At 35.5% G+C, this 19951-nt stretch overlaps 1 long non-coding RNA gene across 2 annotated transcripts; it reads right to left on the bottom strand.

Moving 5' to 3' along the window:
• Window positions 1–4391: 4391 nt before the first annotated feature.
• LOC145635969 (uncharacterized) lies at window positions 4392–8663 on the bottom strand. 2 transcript variants are annotated; one of them, XR_014113975.1, is made up of 3 exons: window positions 7994–8663; window positions 6022–6204; window positions 4392–4965 (listed from the first exon to the last, which is right to left on the bottom strand). It is a non-coding gene; the product is annotated as an uncharacterized LOC145635969 (long non-coding RNA). The 2 variants fall into 2 exon arrangements; XR_014113974.1 differs by lacking the exon at window positions 7994–8663 and having other exon boundaries at window positions 6022–7985.
• Between the last annotated feature and the right edge of the window lie 11288 nt (window positions 8664–19951).

Here is a 19951-nt window from a genome sequence, read left to right as displayed (position 1 = left end):
CTTTCTTAGATGTACATATACATATTCAGTTATTTCAAAATAGCTGCCTGCTGTAGGGAATAATTTCAAGCTTTAATCCCACTAGCTTGAACCCCACTGTGATCATACACTAAAGTACGGTGGCGTCCAAAAGGGAAGAAGATAGAGCAAAAGAGTCGCCAACAAGTTTTTTTAGGAACTTGTAAACCGTTCACGAGGTGAAGGTTACACCCCTTAACGATCCAAGAGATCGTCAACTCCATAGGGTCTAGAACCAAATAAGGGTTCGGGGATGAAAGTACAAATCCAACCTAAAAGAGATTGAACCTGCCCTAATAATAGGCCTCTACTTTATTCTAATCGTATTCATGTGCGCTTTTTAATTAACATGCAATCAATAGGATTAACCCTAAACCTGTTTATCTATGTTGGTTGAATTTAATGCACAAACAAACTATTATTGGCGATCACTTGAATTATAATCACAATTAACCCTAAACAAGATTATTAATATCTTATTAAGCGTGATTACAAATACCAATTCCCTTTAAACATGCATAAAAGGTGATCAAGCAATAAAAATAAATATCAAGCAACATAATAATAAATATCACAATAATAATCATGAATAATAATTATAATAATATCATCATAGATAAAATAATCATATTAATCATAATAATTGTAGCAATAATAAAATTATGATCATAATCAAAACAATTATAAAAATAATCATAAATCATGTTAAAGCATAATAGAAATAGCAAGATCCTAGGCATGATACTAACAAGATTAATAACAAACCCTAGCATGTCACTAAGCAATAAAAATCAAATCTTTAATCCTAACATGATACTAACAATCATAAATATTAGGAAGAACATAGGAAGCATCGTAGCAATCATATTAAGCATATTTGATATTATAACCTTTTCCCTAAACATGATACTAGGAATATCATAACAATTTAAACATGATTTCTACATCATAATATCAATAAAAACCATTAAAGTACTTACTTTGATGCCTCGTACCTCTTTCTAATAACAAAATACACACGTTAGTAACTTCAAGGAAAATAATAATCAAAACAATTAAATTAAATAATTGAAAGAGAGATTTGGGACCAAACCCTCAGAAATCAAACCTTTCACGTCTAGGGCGAAGGCAACTTCGAATATGACTAGGTGTTTCTAAATCTTGCGAATGCGGAATTTTGTATAAGAAAACAAAGTTTAGAAGAAAAAGAAAGAAAGAATTCAATGAATGATTAAGAGAATGCTAATTAAAACTGATTGTAGATGATTACTCGTGAATGATGAGAATTGGTGAATGAAAACGGAGTTTTTAATACGTTATTTATAGAGAAAATCAGCCAAAAAGATAAAATAAATAAAACAGAGTCTGACGCACAAAAAACAGAGTTAGCGCAAACCCTGGCTAACTGGCGCTAGGCACCAACACTGGCGCCAGGCGCAAATGGCTAGCGCCAGGCGCCAGGCCTGGTTCCAGGCGCCAAAGCCTGGGGTCAGGCGCCAAGCCTGGTTTCAAAGCGTTTTCGAAAATCAGATAAGTTTGCCGTACTGGAGGATAAAATCATATAATTTCCTCAAAAATGCTATTTGATTTTAATTAAAACTCCAAAAAGTCAAAAGTCAATTTATCAATGCTAATTGAATTAGGAATGATAAGAACCTTCTAGAAGAATCTAGAAGACTAAAACCATTCCTAATTGCATTAGGAATTATAAATCATATTAGGCCCTCCTCTAGATCATTGGGCCGCATATAAAGCTCAAACCGGGCCCAGTTTGGTAAATTGGCCATAACTTCCTCAATATTCATCGGAATTGGGCTTATAATATATCGTTGGAAAGGTCTTTGCAAGCCCCATCCAACTAAACTATTATTGGACCCATATAATGGACCAACCAAACTGGATTGGCTGTTTTCTTAAAATAAGTTTTCTAAAACAGAGAAAAAATAAAAGAAATTAAAACTTTCCGCAACACTAGACTTTCCACACTTTCACTTCATTCGATCATGATTCGACGTGAAAGACACTCATCACTGGGTTTGGTTTTGGGGAGACACAAATGGGTGTCTACACTTGCCGCATCTTTGTTCATGCTGTTTACATTTGTACGTTTCCATCACTATTATTGGCATTTATTTTCTTCACTTGAAAACTTACAATTTTGCTTAAATGCAGGTATCAAAAAATTAGATTTTGAGAAGCTAGGGTTGCTTCCTGACGGCCGGATTAAGCATCAGCGTTCGCCAAACCCCAAAAGCAGCTGCGATACTCTACCGGTGTACTGCATTAGGGCTTTGAAAGGAAAGAAGAGGAAGAAACAAGACATGACTTCCAATGAACAGCGCAGGGTCAAACCCAGAGTTCTTCTCACCAAAAGGGGCGATAACAACACTTCCAAAAGGGCAAGTGAAATCTCTGGTCGAGATCATTCGAAGAAGCAAAAGAAAGATGAGGCCGAGCAGGGTAAACAACCGAGAGAGCTTTCGGTAGATAGCTCTCACATTGTCAATTTGGAGGATGATACCGATCGTCCTTATATTAATAAGAAATTGAACATCCTTTTATGCGACCCAGCTACTGCTGGTGCCGACAAGGTCGTTGAAGACACCTAAAAATGTCTCCCCAAAACAAAATCCGATGATGAACAACCTTTCACCGTCATTATTGGTCGGGTTGAGTATTTAATCTTGGAGTGCTTAAATCCATATTTTCATTTCATAAACCAACCCAATTCCTATCCTATTTCCCCAAACCATAACTTATTTTCCTCTTTTTGTGCCTTTAAACCAAAAATAATTCATTTCGTGTCCTTTAAAATCATTCATTTCGTGTCCTTTTTATTAAAACGTTTAGTCCAGTTTATTTTGGTCCATAATTTGGGTCTAATTATTGAATAGTGGGATGGGGCTTTAAAAAGAGCTTTCCAACGATATATTATAAGCCCAAATCCGAGTTATAACGAATAAGTTATGACCAAAATGTTAAACTGAGCCCAAACCGAACCTAAGCCCACCTTACCTACGACCCAATGATCATGTGGAGGGTCCAAAGGATTTAATCCCATTCCTAAACCAATTAGAATTAAATAGAAGCTTCTATAAGTTTCTAAAAGATCTTGATTATACCTTTTGAAAAGATAAGATTAAAGAGTTTGAAATTGAATAAAACTTTTCTTTTTGAAAATCCTAATTCTATTCGAATCGAAAGATGTTCAAAGATAGTAAGATATTATATTTGTCCCACATATTCTTTATCCAAATGTTAAATGTTTTGATAGCCCTTGAAATTATCTTTCCATCCAATGATATATTATAATATCAACTCCGAGCTATAACGGAAAAGATATGAATGAAATATTAAACTCTATCCAAAACTGACACCGTATTACTATTTCGGCCATATTTTTTATTCTACAAAGTATTTTAATCTGATTTTAATTGATTTAGAAAGTAGACTTCAACATCTTTACAACGACATATTATTTATCTTATTCAAATTTCTGGATCAAAAGATATGATAAAAACAAAAACCACAAAAATTGCTGTCTATCGCAAGAGTTTTATTAGATTTGAATCCTTATCTTTTACTAGGGTTGCACACGCGCGCGTTGCGCGCGAAGCAATGTAGTGATGATAGTGAGCGAGGCCGAAAGTGTGACTTTTTTTGGCTAGTATGTTTGCTTTCTTAATAGACATTAAAATAAACGTAAATTAATTAGTAAACATAAATGTCGATAAATAGAATTGTGCCGATAGAACAAAATTGTTTAATTATTTAAGGAATTGGGTTTGAGATTTTATTTAGACTATGTTATGGGGTGTTTCATTGTTTAAATCTCATATTAGTTTGTTTGTAACAATTTTTATACACAATAATACAAGTTAATAGAACTACAAACAATAGCGAATTAACATGTAAGTGATTACCCAACAAAAAAAAATTAAGCTCAAAATAAGGCTAGGAATGTTCCTAGTCAATATCGCACGTATTTTAAAATATTAAAGCTACTTTTTTTTTGAAGCAAGATTAGCAGGCTATTTATTAAATATCGCTCTCCGCCAAGTAATAAAGCTTTGGAAAAAGGAGTTCATACAAACTAACTCCGTACTACCACAGGTGTCCCACCTCGCAACGAGATGAGCCACCACATTGCCTACTCTCTTGACATGTGAAAAGTAACAAAAATCAAACCATTTAGACATAGCTCTAATATCATCATAAATTAGCCATAGAGGAGAGAAACCCAAGCTGTTGTTCCTGCTACCCCATCTACTAGCTTGCTGTAAACCGAATCTAACAGCAGCAGCTTCAGCACTTTCCACATCCATTCTCCTTCTAGCTGTCTGACAGTAGCCCACACCAAACCACCATTTTCATTCGAGCCACAGCCCCAACCGAAGCAAACGACCTAGTAATATGGGCATCAATATTGATCCTGGTAACCCCAACAGGAGGCTTCGTCCAAGAGCTGACCATAGGGGCAGTAGGGGCACCATGCTTCACAAAGACTCGCTTAGCGTAGGAGCAATAATTAGACATAAGTTTAGCAAAACTCGCTGCTGTGTAGACAACATTTAGGGACTGTTGCTCATGAAAAAAATTTGTTCCTGCAATACCAATTAGACCAGGCCAGAGCAAGCAATATACGCAATTCCTGTTTCTCTAATTTGCTGTTAAACCACAACAAATTATCCATAAAAGAACCTACAGGAGCTTCATCAATCAGAGCTTGAAAGATACTACTCGCACATACCTCTTTAGCCTTTGTGCATTCGAAAAGGACATGATTCACGGATTCCCCCACCAGGCTGCAGCAAGGACACAAATGATCAGTAGCAATGTGACGCCGAAAGAGCTCTTCACTAACAGCCATACGTCCCTTAAATTAAAAGCTACTTGATAAAGAACATTTATTATCCCTTGCTTTTCTTCTCCTCATATCTACAACCTCTAAAATAAACTATAAAGATCACTAAAAAGGAGTTTAAAAACAAATAATGTAGAAAGGAGCAAACATATTTAAACAAATACAATAATTTGATAACCCAACATGCTAATCCCCAAACTGAACATATGAGTTTCTAATTAATAAGAAAATCAATTTAACAGCCTGAAACAATCAAAATGATGTGTTAAGATACTTAAGACCATGAATCATACTTGGGATTGTTCATGTTTGCTTTTATCCGTTATCAGGGGTAGTCCTTGGATAGTACAAAGAATGTTTTCTCCCAAATAAATAAAAATGCATACAAATTAAACCAGTAGAAGAGTGAGGAACTTGAAGAGCAACAACAAGATCTCCAAGTTGAGCAACACCAGAACACTAGGAAATACTTACATATTTACATGAAGTTCTAGCAACTCAAAAGTGACCCATGAGTTTAAACACGGATGAGGATTTTATTAAAGGCAAGCTTAATCTAAATTTGGTGTACATCAATTCCCACATACAATAAAAATAGATAATAATGACTTCAAGAAATGCACAAATATACATCTAAATTAAAAATGGCATGTTAGGATCTAGAACGGGAATATGATGACGGTTAGTCTCTTATATTGTTTCCCAAGAATACACAATAACAATTCCTTAGTAGTGTGTTCTTATTTCTTTGGCTGGCACTTCATTACTTAATAAATGCAATCAGGCCTAACTCCAAGATTGTAACTCTATAAGTGATGAGAAAAGAAAAACAAACTCCCTAACCACAAAACCAAAATACCATATCACAATAATACAAAATTCATTTATTTATTAGAAGAAAATATGGTACTATGTTCACAAAATGCTTAATTTAGTAATGTATAATAGCATTTGGTTATAAATCCTTGTTTAGATGACAAATAATTAAGAGTTATACATAAATAAATGATTTTAGTGCTTTATTATGAAATGAAATAGAATTATGAATTCGTAGGAAAGAGTAAAGGTTTAAGAGTTAAGACTAATTAAATCTACAAAATTGATATTTGATAATTTAAAGAATAAAAAGAAAAATTTACCTTAAATACTACTTCAATGGAGGAGAGAACAAGGTACTCAAGAACAGCAGCTAAGTAAACAAGGGGCACCAGGCTCAACAAGATGAGCTAACCTTTCTTTCTTTAAATTTAATTCCATTATTATTTCATTATTTGTTCGTTGGATTTCATTATTGGCTTAAATTTCTAGATTTTCTATTCCACCTGCCAAACAAAAACTAATCCAAATTAACTCCAACAGCATGCACATTCTCTCTATAAATCACGAAACCATCCATGAATCTTACAACCATTTCCTACAAACCCCAAGATTCCCTTCCCAAACCCCAAATGACATTGAACAACACAAGCTCAAATGCTCAACCAACCAAAATAATAGCAAATTTCAACATTGAAATTCAAATTCTACTCACATCAAAATCAATACAATCGATTCCTAGATTCAAATTTGACCCACATTTTGTAAGATCCCTAAACACAAATCCATACTTTTCAAAAACAAAATTAATGCAAATTGCAACAAATTAAATGACCTACTAAGAACAATATCAATAAATTGAGAGAGATACAAAAGAGTTACGAATTCTTGGATGATTCCCTAATAGACCAAGACAGGTTATAGCATGAGCTTAACAAAATTTGGATTTTACACAGGCATTTGTCAATTATACAATAGATGTTCTAACAATATATAGGTATTTGGTATGTTGCCATGAGAGCGAGCTTCTTCAGTTTGTTCACAGCTCTGAACTGCTTCATTCTCATAAGAATAGCGCCGTTAATAGGTTTTTTAGAACTCTCAGATCATTGTCTTCTTTAAACCATGGATGTTCTGATTCATAGGTAATATGTAAATTGTGGGCATTCAAAAGCAGTTTTCATGTCAAAATTCCCTATCATCAAATCTTAGTCGAGCAAAAAATTACATACCAAGTGCCTCTGCAGCACTTATACGTGCCTTAGGATTTCTCTATAACATTTTAGCAATTAAGCCTTTGGCACCAACAGAAATTGAAAGCCATAGATGTGTACTATATAAGCACAAGATTTACAGATGCATACTATATCCTTTTATGATAATAGGGGGGAGGGAGATGTGATTGGCAAATTGTATAGATTTTCCTTTGGAAAGTTGAGTCACCATCCTTATGTCAAATTGCTACCTCAAGCCGAAATCCTGACCTAGATTTTGAAATTCGACAATGATTAAAAAACAACTGAGTCCCACCTGCCCGACTTCCCAAACATATCATTGCCAAAATGAAAAATCGCAAGTATTGAATCCAAGACAACAAGGCTACATTTCTATCAACTTTTGTGATCCTAATAATAATCTTGGCACTTATAAGTTATATATATATCCTATTGCAACTAATTTCAGAAGAATAAAATTTCAAACATTCTACTTTCTTCAACAACTAATAACAAACCATTGAAGATAATTTTCTTTTCTCCTTTTTGAACCATCTTGCAAGAAGCATTCTAAGAAATTGCATAATTAAGCTAAAGTTTAGGCATTTTAACAAATCAATAAATGGAAGCCCAGCAATAAACACAATGTCACACTAATTAAACCATCAAAATAATTTGTTTCATCACCAAACCAAGCCAGAACTTATTCCTTCATCAATTACATAATTTAACCACAACATTCATTTTAACAAACCAAACTCCTGAAAAATAGACAAATCTAACACTCAATCATTCGAATCCCCAATAAAAATTAGCAATTGATAGGTAATAAAAAAATAAAAATCTTTGACCGATCATTTCATAATACCCAACTCGCTGAAGCCATAAAATTAGCAACGAAAAAAGACCTAAAAATAAAAAATCATACTCAAAACCAGAAATTTCACTTCAAATTCAATTCAAAATATTCAAAGCTTTAGATACCGAAACATAAATCCAAAAAATCACCAGAAAGCTACATATATACTTAATAAAAATTCAGAAAATATAACCAAAAATTGAAAGAGTGAGGAAATGGTACCTTAGCAGTGAGATACTCAAGAACAACAGAAAGAGTAGGTAAACAGGAGAACCAGGACCGACCTTTCGAGCATCTCGCCCTTCTTCAAGAATCTCACAATACGACCCACCGAAAATTGAAGAACGACCCAGCCGCTCATTCGTTGGTCTCTACCGGTGCTGTTGACTGTGGCACCATTAAGTAAACCAGCTCTATCAAAATAAATCAACAAATTAAGCACATATTGGAAGGCCGACGATATTAAGGTGAGTAGAGAAAGCGAGCAAGTTTCCGACACTGGAAACCTGCGAATTGCCTTGATCGGTGGTCACAACTAAATTGATTAGCCATAGCTTAAAAAAAATTTCTTAGATTAGAAGCTGAACTTGATGGAGATGAGAAAGCCCCAGAAGGTGCTACAACAATGGAATCCATTAAGAAAAAGAAGAGAGAAATTAAAAAATTATACATATAAATAAGAAATAAAGAAAATTAGGGTTCCGATAACCCAATTAGGCTCATTGTTGATGGTTGTAGAGAAAGTGAACAGGGAGGAAGAAGAGAGAGAAGAGATAAATATTTTTAGGAAAGTAAAATGTTGAAGAAAAAAAGCCAAGGTAAAGATTCCATTGTTTGCAAAAACGCATGCTAAGTGATACAATCGAGGTGCAGGAGCTGAGGAGTTTTGAGGTAGTTTCCACACCCTTGCCACATCAGCTTACACATGTAATTGGCATATGTTGCTACTATTCATAAGGGAACAAGGTGAAACATTTTAAGGGTTGTAGATTAATTCTTCGACCCTTATTTTTCCTTATAAATAGAGATCATATCTCCCCTTTTTCAATCATCAACAAGATTGATCATCAAATCATTCTCTCTTCCTCTCTTTTACACCAAAAATCATTCTCTTCTCTCTCTCTCTCTCTCTCTCTATCTCTCTCTCTCTCTCTCTTTCTAAGCCTTAAACCTATATTTCTAATTACATTATTCTTCCCTTAAGCACTCCAAGGAGTCCATACTTAACCTGAGGTTCCGTCCTTAAACCAAGGTGTGAAAGGTACAAATAACTGAGGGTTTGGACCAAATCAAATCTACATTTATTTAATTTAGCTTTCATTTGATTTATATTGTTTATTGAAGTTACTAACAATTTATTCATGATGTAGCAATTTTAAGGAACGCATGGAATGTGAGTAATTAATTAATTTAATTACTCTTATTTTATTTTTATATTGCTAGTATCATGATTAGGTTAATTTATTATTCGATTTGACTAACGCTATTATGGTTAAATTGCTTCCAATATTAATGTTTATTTTATTATTTTTATTGATCACCATATTACATGTTAAAGGGAATATGTAATTGAAAATCACGCCTAATAAGATAATTTGAACAAGGAAAATTGTAAACTAATAATCCCACCTTTAGTCGGTCTTCCACAGACAACCCCACCTTTTAAAATTTCAGAAACAATCCCACCTTTGATAGGGATCTTCCACTAACAGACCCTGACCGGTTGGATTGTTTTGGTAACCGGTTTTATAAGGTTACAAGACACGTGTTGACTATAAATTGGTTTATTCTATTTTTTAATAATTAAAAAAAAAAAACCAGCCACCTAACGACCCCCTTTCCCTTCCTCATCCTGCCCCTGCCTTCCCCAACAACTCAATCGGAAGCTTGACAAAGGGGTTTTTTAGGGTGGTTAGGGCGTTTTCGGGGGGAGTTTTCAGGGCTAGGTGGGGATTTTGGGACTGGGATGGAGTTTGTCGTGGTTGGGGGTTGATTTTTCAAGAATGGGTCTGGTTTTCCGGGGGCTTGAGACGGAGTTTGCAGGCTCCAAAGCCCATAATCGACCCCAATTATTCCTTCTTATTTTAATTTTGGGGCTGATTTTACCCATTTTAGGGCTGATTTGTGGGTGTGAATTGATGTTGTAGTTGTTGGATATGGAGGATCGGCGGCCTGCAAGTGGGCGCTGCAGTGGTGGCGCGTTGTGCGATGCTGCATTTGAGGATCGATGATGTGTGGGATTTTTGTTTGGTGGGTGGGTTTGTTGAATCGCGGCGGAAGAAGTCGTGGATGGTGGGTGTGGGGTTTTCGGCCTTTAGCCTTTAGGTGCTGCTAAAGGTTGCGTGGGTGTTAGGGGGCTTGCTGGTAGAGGAGTGGAAAGGTGTTTATGGTTGGTGGTGTTGTGTGAGGGTTGCGATTTGTGATGGCTGGGTGAGTGGTGGCCGATGACGAGTGAGGGGTTGAGGAGGTGGTGGACTGGTGGTAATTTTGGTTGCAGTTCATAGAAGGAACTCAAGGAAGGTGGAAGAAGATGAATTTTAAAAAATAAAAAAGTTTGACCGGTTTAACCGGTTATAGGTCATAGGGATCGTTTATGGAAGATCCATGTTAAAGGTGGGATTATTTCTGGAATTTCAAAAGGTGGGATTGTTTATGGAAGACCGACTAAAGGTGGGATTATTAGTTTACATTTTTCTTTTGGACAACTGGTTTAGGTTCCTTTTTAATCTTATTGTTTAATCAAGTGATTACAATATTTTAGAATAATATGTTACATTAATATTAAACCAATTTAGCATAATAATAGTTTGGAGCGAATTGAATATTTTGTTTGCATGCCTTTGAGATCGCAGGAATCACTTTTCACTATAAGAACCGAGTAGAGGCCAATACAGGCGAATGTGACTCCATGACTCATTTCGTACCATCATCCCCGATCCTCCTTTTGTGGTTCCGAACCATATGGAGTTAGTAATCTCATGGATTATGAATGGGGTGTAACCTTCACGGGTCAATCGTTGTTTCCTTTCGTTGTCCCTTTATTCGTGGTTGCATTTTATGATCCGTGAACGGTTTACAAATTCCTTAAAAACTTGTTGGCGGCTCCCTACTTTCTTTGTCCCTAATCGTATTATGACAATTCCCACTTCCTATGAGTGCCAAGCATATTCACCACATGCTTTAACGTAGGAGCACTTCGAGCGACGCCTACAATTTGGCGACTCCACTGGGGAGGATTCTTGGTTATTTATCGATTTGAGTGATCGGTATTTAATTGAGATGAGTGGATGAGACTTGAAAGATTCTTGAATTGTATTCCTGCGATTTAATTGGCATTGTCACATATGAATATGCATTTTAGGTCACCTATTTTTCCACAATAGTACGTGTTCTACGTATGTGGCAAGCTCGGGGGATTTAAGCTCTATCAACCCGAAAACGCTCATGGCAATAAGGGTTCATCCGAGCTTTTAAATCCACCCAAATCATGGAGTCAGTTCGATTTCATCACGAACTCGCGGAGCCGCCCGTTGGCATACACCCTCAAGGGAGGCTGCCTTGCTAACGCGTCCAAACTCTTAACCACGGTACCCTTTGACACCCAAAAGCTTGACCATAGTGGAACATAGATCTTGACTTTAGGTTGTAAACTTCATTGCATCATGCTTGACGATGTGCTTATATGTGCATTTTTTTATTGAATTTTTTTAATTAATTTTTTTCTCTTATCAAACCCTTTTTATTTTTTTAAAGTCGAGTCATAGATTTTTTTTTTTAAAAAATTTGAGTCAACCCGGATTTTTATTCTCGTATATTCCACAAGAGTCAACTTGTTTTGGTCATATCCGGAGTTCTGGAAATATTTACGTGTCGTGCCACCTACGGATATGTATCCCCAAGTTTTATCTTTCATTTGGAGTTATTTTCGTCCCAATCAGAATCACCGATCAAAAGTTATAACCAATATACTACAGCCTATCCAGTTTAGGTGTCTTTTTAGCGTCAACTTTCTTTTTATTTTTTTATTTTTTTATTTATTTTTTTATATATTTTTGTGTCAAGCTAGTCTTAGCCAAGTCCTTTAATCCGTGTCAACTCGTATAACATAGGATTATAGATTTTTATTTTTATTTATTTATTTAGTTTTTATATCCATGAGTCCTAACTCTTCTAGAATTCTAGTCCTCTTCCTAGTTTCTTGTGATCGATTTTTGTGCTAACCTTAACATGTGTTCTTTGTCTTTGATTGTGGTTTATCTTATTTATGAATAATGATTTCCAATGGACCGTTTTCACCTAGTAAATAGCATAAACATTAAAATTGGACAAAATTAATCAAGTTAGTTTGTCTTTTAGTCTTCCATGCTATTTAGTCATTGGGTCCTTTGTTTTTCACAACGTCCTCATGTCTAGCCATGCGATCATACCACGAGTCTTAATAAACTCACCTAATCACACATGTTGAGACATTGCACACACTTTGTCTTTGAGCAATGCACTATATTGTTTATGATCGTATACAAGGACCATGCATGCATCGCTTTCCGTCGTAATAGGAATGAGTGGAGTATTTCCCATCAGTTTTCAAAATTGTTTCATACAATCTTCCTTTCCAATTCAAGTATTGAGTTAATGCATTAGATGAGTTCATCATTACACAATACTTGAGTCTAAAATCACTAGGCAATAGTTGGAAGAATAAGGGGAATGTCACTCCTTCCTTCTTTCCTTCTAATCAAAGCATCAACAACAACAAACTTTTTTCCTCACCAGGCGGCAAGAAGTAACTCATAAACAGCCATGAAGACAAAGCACGATGCAAGCTTCTCACCAAGATTTCATGCTTTTTTTCTTCTTTTGTTTCAACCCTTTTCCCCTAATAAGTTTAGTATAGGTTCTCCTTATCCTTATGTCTATATGCCATGTTCCATCAATGAGCATTTCTTTCCTTTGCATTCGATCATGTCATTCACAAATAAAAAAAAAATATATATATATAAAATAAAATTTGTCGTACCGAACACAAGGTATACCAATGATTTGAGGTACCTTTGCAACCCATTCATTCCCCATTAACCACTCAATCACAGATCCATTTCTTCATCAATCACTTTGAGCCTCGTCTAATGATTGACCTTTTTTATTCAACCCACATTCACCTAGCGCTGGGATTGGAGAGTGTGAAATTTGTGTATCATTTAAAAAGCAAGTAAAAAAACAACAACAACAAAACAACAATAAAACAATGTCTAAGGGTAAGTGTTCCAATGTATTTGATATGAACACGTCTTAAATTGTGTCTCTCATCGAGTGCTTGGTACCGTGCCTGAGAAATATGAATGCTATGTGAGTGATGGACCGCATGATTCGAGATTGACCACATTGATTAAAAAGAAAGAAAAGAAATTCAAAACAAAAAAAATATGAAAAATAAAACTTGCAAAGTCCAATATATAATTGCATATCTTGGGGGCTTCTCTCGGGTCTTGAGCCTTTTACCCCTTTCTTCCTTAAACCATCAGCTTAACCATTACAACCCTCAAAAGACCTCTTTGAGGTGCACACATACTTGTGCAAAGTTCGGCTAGAGCTACGTTCGGTCTAATTCCTAACGGATACGTAGGCAACCTCACATTGAGGTGCGACCACATTCATATGCATGATCGAGTCAAATAATATCCAATTCTTAATCCTATGACCCTATCCATCTAGAGCTAGACTTGGGGGCTTGAACCACATCGTTTAGCCTACCTAGCTTAAAGAGTCACCATCTCGACTCTTCTCACATCTATTTCCCTCACCATAACACTTGCAGCCAGCCTTAGTATCACATTCACACACTTCACTCACACATCCATATCCATATCGATCACCCTTCCCTTTAAGAACCCTTTATCATGAAATCTTGTTTCTCCACTGTGCATGTTTCATCATCTTTCAAGACAACATTCATTAGAAGAAACATTGTATACTTGCATAGCTTCCTGACCTGAGCAATATTCATTGTTTCATGCATCGCATATCGTGCTTAACTCCTTGACGTAAGCAACATTCATTATGCAATACTCATCAATCACTTCATCTATATACGTGCTTAGCTTCCAGACCTAAGTGACATTCAAGATCGCTTCTTTACACCATATATAACGCTTAGCTCCATGACCTAAGTTCATTCATCTATTGTGTCACATGATGTAATTTTCCTTAGCCTCCTGGCCTAAGAACATGCATCATGCATACATTGTTTTCAAGACAAGCAATTAAATGTATGCGATTCATTTTGTATTGATCAACGAGGAAGTTCAAAACTTTTTCCCTTTTTCATGTCTTTTCTTTTGGGGAAGCTCAAAAACTTTTTCAAAATTTTCTCATCGAGGGAAGTTTGAAAATAATTTTATTTTTCACATCTTTCTTTTTCTGGATAAAGTCAGTACCCTCCACTTATCTCATGACAAAAATGACGGAAAAATTTTTTCTTTTGCATTTTCGGTTGCTTGTGTTTGCACACACACACACATACCATATACGCACACAACCACAAGTTATACACATGTCATGTCAAGTCAAGCTTGGTCAAGTCAGTTGGTCAAGTCAATCATAGTCTACACGAGTCCCTTGGCAAATTTTATTTTGCAGGTCTCAATTACAGCCCACGTGCGGGGACAAGCGGACCATTTATGTAACGCCCTAGAAATTCCTTTATTTTAAAATACCTTTTTTGCCCTGTATATAACTTTAAATAGGAATATCTAAGATATTACCGCCACCGTGGAAACGGTTAAGGCAAAAATCAAAAATACACAGCGGAAGACTAATTTTTAAAAACCTTTCCAAAACAAACCAACTTGAAAAGTTAACCAAACGAAATTAAAGTTAAAACCAAAATAAACGAAGTAAAATGAAAATCCACCTACAACTTGGAACCATTAAAGGCCCTTATTAAAAACCAAACCAAACCAAACAAAAAAATTGATGTTAGCTCCACATATAAATAATAGCATAAATAATTAAAGCAGGAACACATTGTAAACTAATAGAAACTAGCATGATTTGCTCTTCACTCATGCCCCGTCATGAATACGCTTCAATACCTGAAAAGCTTATCTCTACTTGTCTCCACTACTCTCCATTAAAAATGGGTCATCATAGGGCCAAGATAAAGACATGGCCAAAACAAACAAACACACACAATCAGCAAGGCTGAGTACATAAGCACAATTAAGCACACTAACATGCTTTCACCTATCATCACACACTTACCTCAATGCACCTGTTTACAACACACACAACATCCAACAAGACTCTAAAACTAGACACTAAATAATTTATTTAGCATTGATCACGCATCGAACGGGTTTCCAACTCTACCTCTCCCAAATTAATTGAGGTTACTGACACTGGAGCTAACCGTGCCAGCATCAAAACCACACATAGGTGCCGGAATTCCTGTGCATAATAATAAAAAAAAGGAATGTACAACGTCCTATACTCCATTAGAAGTTATGGTTAAATATAAAACCCCATAACTCCCCCCATATGTTCATACTCAAGGTATATACGTTCCAAGAGTTTTGGTGCGTAATCTCTTTCAATTTAAGATATTTACAGATTATTAGACTTGGTGATGACTCTCAAACCACAATCATTCAATCAACAACAAATATTCAATCAATCAAACATGCCAATTTCATTCTTGAATAATTAGTGACCATATAATATTTAATGTTGAACCCTTTTTAAAACTACGTCAGTGCCAAAGACACCTTAAACACATAAAGCGCCACAAATCCTATCCCTCGGTGTTAAAAACACCTTAAGTGCATGAAGGCACCAACATACAATTTATTCCTCGTGTACCTAGACAATTACATAGCTCCTTTCTCATGCTTATAGCATCAATAAAAATTATATGAACCATAATAAAATTCCTTTTCCATAATCCAAACCAAATTAAACATGTAGTTTAATTAAACATGCATTGTAACATGCCATAAATAAAAGAGTAGTCCATATAATCATGCCAAAATGTAATTTTCCAATCCATAAACCATCACAAATAAATCATGCTTCACAATACAATCACCAACATCAATAATCCACAATTCCAAACATAAACCTTAGCATGATACTACTTGAGATTAATTTAAATCAATCCTAGCATGATACTACATCACCAAAATATGCTAAGTACGCGAACGTACCTTGAATACGATCTTAAAATCACCACGACTAATAAAAATTGCTCACTTCAAAGTCTCCTACAATTAAAAATTATAGAAGAAAATTAAAATCCACTCTAAACAAATTTCCAGCAATATATGCTATTATAAAACCCCTCATAATTAATTAAAATAAGTTGAAATTATATTTAAAACATCATACTTTAGTCCCAATTAATGGGTAATTGAAATTTCTTAAAGAAACTTAATTTTAAATATTCTATTAAAAATTTCAGCACTTTATTTTAATTAAATCTTGCTGTAATTAAGTCTTGAAATACTTTAATCATAGATCCAAACCATAATACATCATAATCCTTCAATAATTCATAAATCAAGAACCTAGGGTTTAAAAAATTGGGGCTTTTAAAATTAAAACATAATCTGAAAATTAATTAACATAATACTTATAATCAAACATCAAAAATCAAATCCCAAAACTCATAATTAATCATTAGATTTAAGCATAGATTAATTTAGAATGATAAAGATTATTTTATTTTATTTTATTTTTTAAACCGAAAAGGGGAGGAGGAAAACGACAACCACCTGCTGCCGGCTGCTGGCGGCGGCGGTCACCTGCTGCCGGTGGTCGACAGTGGTGGGGGGGAAAAGGGCCAAAATAAAGGAAGGGGAAGGGGAAAAAAAAGAGAAAGAAAAGAAAGAAAAATAAGGAAAAGGGAGAGAGAAGTTTACCTTGGGTTTTCTCCACTCTGGGCAAAGTTGATTTGCCTCATAAGTAGGATATTTATACCCCTTCTCTACTAACCCTTTCCCTAAATTTTCCTCTTTTAATTTTCCTTATCCCTTCCTTAATAAAATTTATTAAAATCATATTTTCCTAAAATAAATCCCAACTTTTATAAAATAATTAATTCAATAAACTTTCCTTTTTTATAAAATATTTGCAAATTTGTATAGAATAAATAATTAAAATACCATAATTAAAACATTAAAATTATTTAAATACTCTTACAAATTACATATTTTAAATTAAATACGTATAAAATACGAGGTATTACAGTCTCCCCCCCTTAAAAAAAGTTTCGTCCTGAAACTTGGGGAACGAAATTCAAACTTTTCCTCTTTTTGTATAATATTGCTGTACTTTTTGTCATTCCTTTACCCTTTTGTGTCTCTTTGAGAACACAATTACTCAAAATACTTGGTAAAAATTGTGCAAAAAGTACAAAAATAACTAAAAACATAGGGAAAAAGCGCGAAATTCTACCGCATTCTACCCCACTTAAAGAAAACGAGTTACGCCCCCATAACTCAACATACCTGAAAGAACTCTGGGTATTTCTTTTTCATTTCCTCTTCTGCCTCCTAAGTGGCTTCCTCGTATTCTTGGTTAGACCAAAGCACTTTCACAATCTTAACATTCTTATTGCGTGTACTACACAGCTTACTGTCAAGAATCTTGACAGGTCTCTCTTCATAGGTTAAATATATATCTAACTCAATGGTTTCAGGTTGCAACACATGGGATTTATCAGGTATGTATCTTCTCAATTGAGACACATGAAATACGTCATGTAATTTACTAAGCTCCATAGGTAAGGCCAACCTATAAGCTACTTTGCCTATTCTTTGAAGTATTTCATATGGTCCAATGTATTTTGGGCTAAGATTTCCCTTCTTCCCAAATCTCATCACTCCTTTCATTAGTGACACCTTTAACAATACTTTATCACCAATTTTGAACTCTTCTTCTCTACACTTCAAGTCTGTGTAGCTCTTTTGGCGATCTTGAGCTGCTTGAATCTTAGCTTGAATTTCCCTTACTTGCTTTACTGTATCCTCAATCATTTGAGGCCCTGGAATCATTGTTTCACTAATGTCGTTCCAAAAAATTGGACTATGACACTTCCTCCCATACAGAGCCTCAAATGGAGCCATTCCTATGCTCGCATGATAACTATTATTGTAGGAAAATTCAATTAAATACAAGCTATCTTCCCACCCTACTTGAAAGTCTATTACACAAGCTCTCAACATGTCCTCAAAGGTTTGGATGGTTTCCTCGGTTTGTCCATCTGTGGCAGGGTGAAACGCTGTACTCATCTTAAGTGTTGTACCAAAATTTTCCTGTACACTTTTCCAAAATTTTGAAAGAAACCTGGAATCTCTACCAGGCACAATATCCTTTGGAATTCCATTTAGCCTCACAACATGTTTGATGTAAGCTTTCACAAGCTGCTCCATCTTCCAAGTCTCCTTCATTGGTATAAACAATGCGGATTTTGTAAGTCTATCCACTACCACCCAAATGGTGTCATTTCCACTCTTTGACTTAGGGAGGCAAGTCACAAATTCCATTGAAATGCAATCCCACTTCCATCCGGGGATTTCCAATGGTTGCACCGCCCCTTGGGGTCTCTTGTGCTCTATTTTCACCTTTTGGCAAGTTAAACACTTTGCTACAAATTTTGCAACCTCATTTTTCATTCTAGGCCACCAAAACATCTTTTTCAAATCCTTATATAGTTTATCCCCTCCAGGGTGTACTGAGTAGGGTGTATGGTGACCCTCCTCCATCAACTTCCTTTTTACTTCCTCACATTTATTTGGTACACACCATCGACCTTTGTATCTTAAACTCCCATCTTCATGAATTTTGTAGTTTGTAGCCTTTCCTTGCTTAATTTTCTCGAGAATCCTATCCAACTTCACATCCCCCTCTTGGTTTTCTCGTATCTTATCAAATATGGTTGGTTGGATACTTAGGTTCGCAAGAATAACTGCTAGTACTCCCCATTCTACAACTTCTAAATTCAATTTAATTTCATCATTTCTGTACACAACTCATTAGCTACTACTAAGGTGTTCAATCCATGGCTGGTTTTACGACTTAGAGCATCCGCAACTACATTTGCTTTTCCCTCATGGTATTGTATATCTAAGTCATAATCCGTCGTATACTCTAACCATCTTCTCTGACAAGAGTTCAGGTCTTTTTGGGTGAAAATGTATTTTAAGCTCTTATGATCTGTAAAAATTCTATATTTCACTCCATATAGGTAATGGCGCCAAATATTTAATGCAAAGATAATTGCAGCTAATTCTAAGTCATGAGTTGGGTAATTCACTTCATGGGACTTTAACTGCCTCGATGCATATGCAATCACCTTTCCATTTTGCATAAGCACACACCCTAAGCCATTCTTTGATGCGTTGCTATACACATCATACACCCCACTATCATCTAGCAATGTAGGTGTAGACACTCATTTGTGTCTCCCCAAAACCAAACCCAGTGATGAGTACCTTTCACGTCGAATCATAATCGAATGAAGCGAAAGTGTGGAAAGTTTAGTGTTGCGGATAGTTTTTAAATTCTTTTCTCTTCTCTCTGTTTTTGAAAACTTATTTTAAGAAAATAGCCAATCCAGTTTGGTTGGTCCATGATATGGGTCCAATAATAGTGTAATTGGATGGGGCTTGACAAGAGTTTTCCAACGATATATTATACGCCCAATTCCGATGAATATTGAGGAAATTATGGCCAATTTACTAAACTAGGCCCGGTTTGAGCTTTATATGCGGCCCAATGATCTAGGGGAGGGCCTAATATGATTTATCATTCCTAATGCAATTAGGAATGGTTTTAGTCTTCTAGATTCTTCTAGAAGGTTCTTTTCATTCCTAATTAAATTAGCATTGATAAATTGCCTTTTGATTTTTCAGAGTTTTAATTAAAATCAAATAGCATTTTCGAGGAAATTATATGATTTTATCCTCCAGTACGGCAAATTTATCTGATTTTCAAAAACGCGTTAAAATCAGGCTTGGCGCCTGACCCCTGGCTTTGGCGCCTGGAACCAGGCCTGGCGCCTGGCGCTAGCCATTGGCGCCTGGCGCTAGTGTTGGCGCCTGGCGCCAGTTAGTCAGGGTTGGCGCCAACTCTGTTTTTTTGTGCGTCAGACTCTGTTTTGTTTATTTTATCTTTTTGGCTAAT

This window comes from Chenopodium album, chromosome 6, assembly GCF_948465745.1.
Source record: "Chenopodium album chromosome 6, dcCheAlbu1.1, whole genome shotgun sequence".
NCBI classification, from domain to species: domain Eukaryota; kingdom Viridiplantae; phylum Streptophyta; class Magnoliopsida; order Caryophyllales; family Amaranthaceae; genus Chenopodium; species Chenopodium album.
Note: the sequence above shows the minus strand (reverse complement) of the source record. Positions and strands in the feature narration are given on the sequence as shown.